The 10,832-nt window shown below is 36.4% G+C and overlaps 1 long non-coding RNA gene across 2 annotated transcripts in view; it reads left to right on the plus strand.

Moving 5' to 3' along the window:
• Positions 1-10,450, plus strand: part of LOC121141767 — a 47,087-nt gene extending 36,637 nt beyond the window's left edge. For both annotated transcript variants that reach the window (XR_005878708.1, XR_005878707.1), the window contains one exon: positions 10,255-10,450. This is a non-coding gene — a long non-coding RNA (uncharacterized LOC121141767). The remainder of the gene's footprint in view (positions 1-10,254) is intronic.
• The last annotated feature ends 382 nt before the right edge of the window (positions 10,451-10,832 follow it).

Raw genomic sequence — 10,832 nt, forward strand, 5'->3', positions numbered from 1 at the left:
ACCAGTCTGTTTACACACTTGTCTGACCACATCCCCACCCCCACAGAAAAGCTGTAGAAAGAGGATCACTACAAATATTTACTCTTCTATATAAAATCATAACACCTAGGCTCAAAATTACAGAGAATCTACTTTAAATATACAAGGTCTCAAGTTATATTTTATGATGATGTCTAATTTTAAAAATATGATAACACACATTGGCTTCATTTGTTTTGTAGGAGAAATGAATGCGTACAAACTCAGAGATTTTCTGTTATAAGCTTAAAATGCCCCCACAGATAACAAATCCTTCAACATGGGATGATTTTGCAGAATACGGCAAGAGACTATTAAGCACTCACAGGTGTACATGTTCATTGCCTGGACGCAGTACAAGCCAACTGCGCTGTAAACCAAAAGGATTTGCACATTTATGATTTTGTCATCTTCAAATTTGAAGAGGTATCAGTGACATATAGTTTTCATGAGGAAACATGAACTGTAAATGTAAGTGGATACTTGAAAAAAGAAAATAAACAATGAAAACAAAGTGTCCTACATACCCAGCCCTTCACTGTATAAGCAAGTCTTTCATTGTATCACTGTCTTCCCATGTCCCCCTCCTCTCTCCCTATTGGCCTGTCTCTCATTCTTTATCTCTCCGACACTCTCCCAAAATTGGTAGAAATAATTATAAAATTCATAGCAAATAAAAAGACCACAAACTTCACTTAATAATGGCACAGACACTCCTCTGGTGTAGTCCAATAGGTTTAGTCTATAAGTAAAGATTACCCTGACACCTATTTCTCAAATGATTTTCTTTCTAAATAGACTTGGTCTTTCTGCCAAATATGATGACCACAGTGTCAAGGAGGGTACATAATTATTTTTCCAGGACGTGGAGAATACATGTCCTACACAAATCTGCACTCCTCTGGATGTTTGTGTTTCTAAGCTCTTAGACTTTGTTAGGACAATGTTACATAGGGCTTTGAGAACAGATATAGAAGATGATCCTCAAAAGAGAAATATTGTGTTCCTTGATTAGGCAACAAGAGCCCAGATAAACAAGATGTAACTTCTTTATATAATTTGAAGATCATGGTTATGATGGAATACTCCAGAGAAAGATGGATTCACACAAGAAAAAGTGGAAGGTACACAGCCACCCAGAATATCATATGTCCTGACATCTGCCATTGAGAAGTGTACATAAACCTAGAGATTTTTTTAATAAAACGACCATATCTTGGGTTTTACAGGAAAATATTAATAACAAATCCAGAAGTAGGCAAAGCTAATGAAAAATAGCAATAGTTACTTTGCATGGAAGCAAAATTTTGAAGCTTAATGCTTTTGTCTTCAAAACAAATGAAGTATTAATTTTCTAATGTAATAGAAAACACACAACTAAGGGAACTTATAGAAGAGATGGCTTATTTTGGCTTTTCTCAAAAGGGTGAGATGTGTCACCTATCACAGTGTAGCACCAGGTAGTTATGACAACTTGAGCAACAAGTTGAGACCTCACATCTTAAATTGCAAGCATTAAGCAGAGAGACTTTACTGAAAAGGTTGTGGGGTTTTGAAACTTCAGTGACCACCCTTAGGGACACATCTCCTCCATCAAGGACACACATCTTAAACATACTTAAATAGCACCGCTAGCTGAAACCATGTCGAATGCTAGAGACTATGGATGACATCTCATTCGAATCATCACAGTAGGTAACGTCCCTTCTAGTTTGAAAAGATATTGCCAGTTGATGAAATCTACACTTACTGCTCACCAATTTATGTAAGCAGATATATGTAGATGGTTCTGTGTAGACAAAAAAGCATTATTGTTATCACCATTTGTATAACCCCAGCCATTAAAATAGTTTACATTGAATGAATCTGAGATGAGAAGAACAGAGGTCCTTGTCAGTGACCAATGTTGTCGTTCCTTTGATTATCCATAGCTCAGAGGTTTAGGCTCCTGGAAATCATTCATCTTTACCAAAGCCATCCCATACCAGTAGCTTCTATCCCTTTGTCTTTTAAACTCAAAGAATACATTTTACAGACAACTGTGAGGGTGAGTTTTCAGAATGAGTTATTATAGGTTCATAGAGGAACAAAACCAAGGACATCTCCAGCTTTGGGCCAAGGATAAAAACTGTGGTCCCTGTCCCTACAGCTAGCTGTTCAATTTCTATTTCCTGCTTTCTTCCTGATCAATTCTCTTGGGTAAACCTTTATGTAGCATTCATACAGAGGCTTGAGTCTTTCCTAAAGGAAATCTTTATCTTGACCAGTTCTACAACTTCCTTCACATTTATAGAACTGTAAAAAGATCTTCATCTTTAAGATTAAGAATGTCTATATTATGTATTGTTTTCTAATTATATCTCTGTGAGATAAGATATTACACTGGAAATGAAGATTATCTTTTTAGAAAGGTAACAGCTTGTGGGTAATCCCTTGGTACTGACCTCAGAAAATACACGTTTGTCCAGGTGTGACACTGACTGCCTTCTAGTCTCTTTTGTATGACTAATTGTCCCATGTTAGTGAAATTTCAGAGGAAAACAAACCCTGTTGTGTCATCTTTTGAATAGTTTCCACAAGGGCCCATCCTTGTGCTTGGAATCTGTGGGTATGAGTTGGTGATGGAGGAGTTTACTGGGAGTGTGAACTAAAATCTTCCAATTTACTGTTGTTCAAATTGTGTCAATTTTTTTGCTTTCATTTTCTAAATCCTCAAGGAAGATTTGAAATACATTTGTCAATTAGGCAATAGCATCCTCGTGCAATACAACTTTACAATGCCCATTTGTGTCTTGTCTCTGGTTGTGTTTACTTTCCCAGGAATGCCCAGGAATGTCTCTTTTAGAGTGCTCAAACTATGGAGACATTAGAAAATTTAGGTAAGCATGTTGGTCTCCTGTTTCTTGTTAAGAGAAGCTTTTTCTTTGCTAGCCGCTTTGGTTTATCCCCAGCCAGCCGCCTGGGCTCTACTGCATTGTAGTCCCCAAATAAACACACAGGAGGCTAAATTAATTATGAAGCTGTTGGCCTTGTTTGTTTCTTACTGGCTAGCACTGACTTAAGTAATTACCCCATAATTGTTAATCTAAGTATGTCTCTTACCGGAGAATAGTTCGGGCTTCCTACCCCATGGCATCACATCTTGAACTCTTGTGTTTCTCCTACCCAGAGTCCTTCTGGACTCCTAGTCCCTCCTATCTAGATTCCCTATTGGCCAGACAGTGCTTTATTGACAAAGGACTTCCCCAATATCTCCTCTTTTATGTTTAAACAAAAAGAAAGGTCTTAAATTTAACATAGTCAAATTGTATATAACAGAACAGTTATCAAGTAAGAACATAATTACAATATTTTAGCAAGATTTAAAGAAAATATCATCCATACCATCCTTGTGAGTCCAAAGTTCTATATGTAGCTTATCTTTTATCATAACTAAGGAAAACTATAATTATAACTATATGTCTTCAACTCTATCAAAGACCACAGAAGGATAATATACAAACATTAGGATTGACAGAGATATCTTACTGCCTGGACAGTCACCCGAAGTTCCTCTGTAACGTTGGGGCATCTATCTTCAACTCATAGGCCACAATGTGTCTGCAACACTTCTCAGCAAAGCAGGAAATTTCAAACTGTCCATCTGCATTGGCAGTCTGTCAGTCATTTTTCTTTGTCCTGTAGAACGTCTTGTAGACTCTTTCATGAAGCAGGAACCCTGTAAGACTGAGTTCAGCAGTCACTTTCCTGTGGTCCTGCATGTCCTGTTTATACAACAACAGTCAAACAGTCTAGGCAAGAGCAGTTTCTTGCCCAAATGGCTAATCTTGCCATGTTGAAAGTAAACTCCATAACGAGTTTCTTTGATGCCCATCTTCCTCTCGGACATAATTGGTGCTGACAGGAACAGACATTTCTCATTGTCAAAAAAAACCCTAAACCATTTTAAATGCCATTTTCTGAAGGTCTTTGAAAGGTTTGAAGACTATCTGTCTCAAATACATCTCTCTATATCTAGAAAACCTAACTTACCTAACTATAAATTCTGACTATTATAAGTAACTATCTATAATCTGTATTTAATTATGCATTACTTTTAAAAGATCAGTATAAGCACAATACTTAATCAAGAGGAGAAATATACACATCACAAAATTGACCTTGAATTTGTATCAAAAAATGAAAAACAATACCCATAACATAATTCCCCTTTTTACCATTAACAAGAGATCGGCTGTGATCATTAGCCAATTATAAGCAACCCCATTTAAATGAAAACAAAGATTCATAAACAAGATGGGAATTAGGACATCGCTCTTTCCAAACTGCTTCGTGCTGGAAGGGGGCGCTGTTTATATCATGGGGATAATGACAAAACTCACAAACCTGTATAAGTCCTTATTTTCGTGGTCTGTAAAGCTCCATCATCTTAGCTGTTTCAGTTGTTGGAACACCTGGTCCACTGCTTCCGGGGGTCTTGGTTCGTCAAACCACAGAAGCCTGGAAGGAATCCTCAGCTTTTCATTTTCTGTAGAAACATAAATAAAAACTCCTTTTCCAAGTAACATATCCTTATACTTAAATTTTGAAGTCAAGGCATTTTCAAAAGATATAAGTTGAATTAATTCAGCAGCATTTATAATTAAGTGTACTTTAGCATTTGTTCCTTCCTTAGCAATGAAAAAACTGAAAAACACAATAGCATACAGTATCCAGAATTTCTGTGTATTTTCCATCTTTACGTGGCTTATTTATTTATCTATTAATATTATTATTCTATTTCTTTCACTTTTATTTATTTTTCTCTGAGACAGGGTTTCTCTTTGGAAATCTGCCTGCCTCTGCCTCTGCCTCTGGAGCAATTTCTACCGGCATGCGCCACGACAACCGGCTTCTTTATTTTCTCTCTCAATCTTACGTATATTTTTAAACACACTGTAAACCTTTAGAGGCTTTTCTTTATCCAAGTCTGACTTTACAGTAAATCTTTATGTTTTTCTGGCCACGTGTCTTATCTGTTAAAACCGCGGCAGTTTAAACTGCCTTTTTTTCAAGATGGCGGGCTTAAGCGTGATTTCAACTTACAGCTTCAGTCCATGTTGACATCCAGCAAAAGCTGCCACTTCCAGCTGTATGTACACCCCTTTCAATCGTTAGCAGAGTCTCTTAAAACAACCTTGGTGGGTTTTTTTTCTTTTAATGTCGAGTCAGGAAGACTAACTTAAGCCAGCCGCGAGTCTCTACTTGCTGCTAACAAAACAGAGCCCACCTGAGAAAATGCTGCTACCAAAAATCTGTGCTTCTCACCGTTCTTCTGTTTCTAAAATTCCTTTAAAGCTTTTGTCATTCTACGTGGAAATTCAATCCTGCTCCTCATCACCATTCTGTAAAGAGAAGCTTTTTTCTTTGAGAAAGAGCCGTTCCGCCAACCTGGTTCTAGCGCCGCATCAGTCCCAAATAAGCACACAGGAGGCTATATTAATTATGAAGCTGATGGCCTTGTTTTTTTCTTACTGGGTGGCTCTGACTTAAGTAATTACCCCATAATTGTTAATCTAAGTATGTCTCTTACCGGAGAATAGTTTGGGCTTCCTACCCCATGGCGTCACATCTCGAACTCTTGTGTTTCTCCTACCCAGAGTTCTTCTGGACTCCTAGTCCCTCCTATCTTGATTCCTATTGGCTCAACAGTACTTTATTGAGAGTGCTCAAACTATGGAGACATTAGAAAATTTAGGTAAGCATGTTTATCTCCTGTTTCTGGCACCTTGAGTTATGCAACCTTCACAGACATTCACCTACAACTAAGTGCAGGCTGTTGACAGTGCTGTTGGGAAATGTCTTTACATATTTCTACAAGGTTCAGACAGATGGTCTCAAAGAAAAAATGCTTGCATTGTTATTGTTGATCAAACATTTGCTTTGTTGAAATAAAATTGATATATATTTCTACCTTACTTTCCCATAAATCGTGATATCTCTTCAATGTCTCAAAGCCTTTGGATTTCTCCTCCTACTGAGGTTATGTCATGCTTTAAAACATTCAGAAGTCTTATGTACAGTAGGTCTCCAATTTTTTTATAAATATTCTAAAAACAAAAATCCTAAAAAAATTCTTAAATGAAGAGTCCAGTGATGAACATTTTCAAATGTTTTAGTAAATAACATGTTAAAATGTGTTTAACTGAACTGTTATTATTGGGGTCCTTTTTTCTTTTACTGTCTTATTGCTAGAGGTCTTGTGATTGACACTAGGCAATAAATCACTTCCGTATTATTTTACAGGTACTCTGTACCAGCACCAGTTCTGTTTTCTTGTTTCCAAGGTTCTTTTAGGCAGACTCCAGCTATCATCTACAGAGCACCATCACCATTGTTTGCTGTTGTTGTTTCCTAGCATTGGACTCTCTCATGGCATTTTACAGCCCTTTGCTCGTATTTTTCCACACGCGTTACATGTATTTGTGGATATGTTTTCATCCTTACCTGTCTTCTTTTATTCCCTCTTCATGTTGTCTTTACAGACCCCATGTTCTACATGAATTTCTACTTCCAAGGCTTCAATGGGATTTCTCAGCCTCTGTATTCCTTTAACGTTTCTGCAGCTATTTTGCTCTTTAAAGCTGTTGGCTTGATTCCTTCCCAAGGGAATCTTTTTATATCATTTTTAAATATGAGCCACCACTTTGTGACATCTGGAAAGGTGAACAGGGATGCTCTACCCGTGATCATGCCTCTTATATTTTTTAATTTCTTCTTTTTCTCATAGGGATATTCTTAACCTCCAAATACCTCTGCCAAATTTCGTAGTTTTGAGAAATTAATTTCAGCTATTATCATACCAAGTTCAGAAAGCTAACATCTTTCACATTGCCTTATGCAACCTCTATATTTTTCTTGTATAAAAATATTATCAATTCCCTGATCCACTTTTAATGGATTTTTTTTATAAATAATCACAACTGTGAGTGTCTCTAAATTAGTGTCTTCCAATCTGGTAGTACAGACAAGCTGAACATTTTAATTACTGGCAAGTTTTTAGAGTTAGGCAGACTTTGAACTCTAGCCACTTATGATTTGAATGATTCTGTCTATTTCATGGAGGTAATACTAATATGTTCTTTGCTGAGTTATTATTGTCATATCTCAGATATGTTACATGTGAGAGCTAGCAAGATATATCTTTCATCTTAAATCCTCTTACTTGTAAAATTAAAATAGAAGTCCTTCATTTGCAGAGATGTTTTCATGTCTTTGTGTGAACATTTGTGTGCCTGTGTGTGTGCCTGTGTGTGTGTGTGTGTGTGTGTGTGTGTGTTCATGTGCATTATGTTTCTTATGATATAGAGATGTAGAGACAAGGAGATATTCATGGTTTATCTTTGGAAATCATTCCATTTCTGTAATTTTCCTCATATGAGTTTTAATATTTTGATTATTCATGTGCTTATACACATCTCTATTTGTTTTAGGTAGAAATCCCCGTGGATTTATTTTATTGTCTCTGTCTACAAGATTTCCAACTATAAGATGTCCAATTTGAATGTCACACCCTGCCTATTTGTCATATGAAATAAAGTATGACATAAATAATGGTCCCAAGGCTGGGACATAGAAACATAGCCATTAATAACTTTTTCTGTATACTGTGTTGGATATATACATGTGTACAGATTTTTCTTAAATCTTCAAATGATATCCCTTACCCTTTATGTGATATTTCTGAAAGTCCTAAACATGGCAAGTAGCATGCTAGTCATTAGAAATACAGAGGTAAAGATAATGTTCTTGCCCAAAATGATTTCTAAAACTAGTAGGAGGTATATCCACATAAAACACAGAATTACAGAACAAAGTGATTTTTATCATGTCTTTCAAGGTTCACTTTGATCTCCCAGTTTCCATTCTACCTATAATTCTTCTCAAGTGTATCTTTTAACTTCCTTTCAAATCCTATGTTAATTCTTTCTTTTTTCTAGGATTTGGATTACAATTTTAAGGAGCCATAGTCTTCTTAAACTCCACTTTCATTCCTAATCAAAATCACTTTCACTTATTTCTCTGAGGGATGTTCAAAAAAAAATCAAGCCTTCTACGAAACAAATAGAGTATGGTAGAATGAAGCCTCCTGTATGCATAGATTCAATACTTATAAATAATGTTTTATTAGGTTGTTAGCATTATATTTTGTCCCATGTATTATTTTGTACTTACCACAAGCAAATTCATTTTTTCTCACTGTCATATGATCAGCCATATAAAAAGCTAGCAACCATTAGTTGTTTCAGTCATCTGTCTGCATTGAAAATCTAATCCATACTTATTGTCATTCTATTTATAGATCTCAGCTTAGGAAACTTTATTTAGCAAAGTAACATGTTTAGTGTGTACAGTTAGTCATTGGTAGCTTAGTGATGGCTCTGTATAGATGATCCGTGGCCTTTGATTCAAAGATGCTTTCTAAGCAAGTGTTATCTCGATCCTTGACTCAGTTTTCTACTTGTGTCCTTTCAAGCTTCCAAGTCTCAGGTAGTTGGGTTTCTTCTTACTAATGAGTAATTCAATATCACAGTGGTTTTCCTGACCTAACTCTGGAAGTCACATAACTTCACTGTCATTGTGCTCCTTTAGGCAGCATGCTCACAATTCTGTTTCTGAGTCTCAGTGGATGGTGTGTCACATAAGGTTGATGTCATGTTTTGAAAATTAACAGTGTTTATGACTAGCATATATAACCAATTCTGTATTTCAAAATATGTGGAAAATATGCTGTCATTTACAATACTCCATATCAAGAATTATGTTTGATAGTCCAAATTATGATTGGTTTTGGGTTTTTATATTAAATATTCTATTCATTTTACATACTAACCATCGTCCCCCCTTCTCCCCTCCTCTTAATCACCCCGCCTACCTCCCTTACAGGAGGTACAACCTCCTGTGAAGAGTCAACACAGTTTGGCACATATGTTGAGGGGGACCAAGGCCCTCCACACTGCAACAAGGCTGAACAAGACATCCCACCATAGGGAATGGGATCCAAAATGCTAACTCATGCACTAGGGATAGATCCTAGTCTCACTGCCAGGGACCCCACAAATAGAGCAGGCCACACAACTGTCACCCACATGCAGAGGGCCTATTTTTGTGAGTTTAAGATGGAAGGCAATTTATATTGAAACTGACATTAGTGATATTTAGATACTTAGCATGTTCTGAAATGGTGTCTTTAGGAAGTAAGATTAATCCTGCGATATGAAGGACAGGAAATCAAATCATAACAAAGGGAGGGATACATTTAGTACATCCTAGAACGTTAAAATGGGCAATTCAATTTGGCCATCAGTAGCAAGGAAAACATGAAATGTGCAAGGGGCTGTAGATATAGTAGGAGGTCCACGAAGCTAGCAAACTATACAATGTATAGTTTTAAATTTCAAAAATAGAAAGAGGATGAGTAGGGTAGGGACATGGGAGTGAAATGATGCTAATTGTACTTTAGAAGGATCACTTACACTGATTTGGTCAGTAAATTAGAGAACAAAAGTTAGATGTGACTTCTGATGTTTTCCCCAACCTTCCTTCTAGCTCATTATTGTCTCCCAGCTCCCTAGTCAACAGAGTGCTGAAAACCACTCTCATTCTCTTTTAAGTCTCATTATTTCTTTGAAGCTTCTTTTGACATGAAGTACTGATCTCTCCTTTCATGTGCTGCTACCCTATGTTATTTACCATTATAATAATATCTCCCCATTTCTCTTGTAATTGTGTCTATTTGCCAGTTATCCTTTGAACTCTTGAATACTTTGCAGGAATATTATAATATTTCGGCTTGACTTCAAATGGCTAGAAGATCACAGAACACATCTAGCATTCTGTGGACAAGTATTAAATTAGGTGATGAATGATATTAATTTTGTATGCTCAATTTAAATATTTTTAAATGTATATCTTAAAATCCTATTAAACTATTTTGAGGAAGGTATTTAGCTATTTTAGAGAGTTCATTTCTTTTCACAAAATTATAATGATGTCTATAAATTCTATTTACCCTTATCTTTAGATGTTTGTACCTATTATTACTATAACTTTTGTGAGGAACCTTTTTAAAAAGATTACCTTATTATAAATTATTAGTGTGATTACATGTTAGCATTTGTGCCTGTAAAGTAGTAAATATCAAAGAATAAGACTAAATTCTATATTTCACTTATTTATTTGTTTTCTGTTGGACAGGGTCTCCTACTGCTCAGGCTATCATGAAACTCAGGATGGAGAAGAGAAAATCCCAAACTTCTGATACTCCTCCCGCTTCTACATCAGAAGTTCTTGTCCCACAGACTCAGAAGACAATAACAGACAATTATATGGGTGATATTATTTTATTATTATTAACTGCAAATTTCCCCCAAGGAGTGTATATGCATGAAGAGGGCCAGTTATAGCTTGCTTGATATATGGCACATATATCATCTCCACAGGTCTGTGATCTAGATTCCTTATATCAAGGAGAGATAATTTAAATTCAAAGTACATGAGTATGGCAGTTTGAATGAGAATGATTCCCTTAGGCTCCTATGTTTGATTTCTTGGTCCCCATTTCGAAATATTTGGGAATTGCTAGAAGGTGTGGCCTTGTTGAGGTAGGTATGACTTTGCTGGAGGAAGTGTGCCACTGTGGGGGCTTTGAGGTTCCAAAAGCGCATACTATGTTCAGTATCTTTCTCTTCACCTGCTGACTGTGGGTCAAGATGTAAAGCTCTCAGTTACTACTTCAGCACCACATCTGTCTGCTTCCCACATGATGGTCATGG

The sequence above is a fragment of the Mesocricetus auratus genome, unplaced genomic scaffold (genome assembly GCF_017639785.1).
Source record: "Mesocricetus auratus isolate SY011 unplaced genomic scaffold, BCM_Maur_2.0 Super-Scaffold_100008, whole genome shotgun sequence".
In the NCBI taxonomy this organism is placed as follows: Eukaryota; Metazoa; Chordata; class Mammalia; order Rodentia; family Cricetidae; genus Mesocricetus; species Mesocricetus auratus.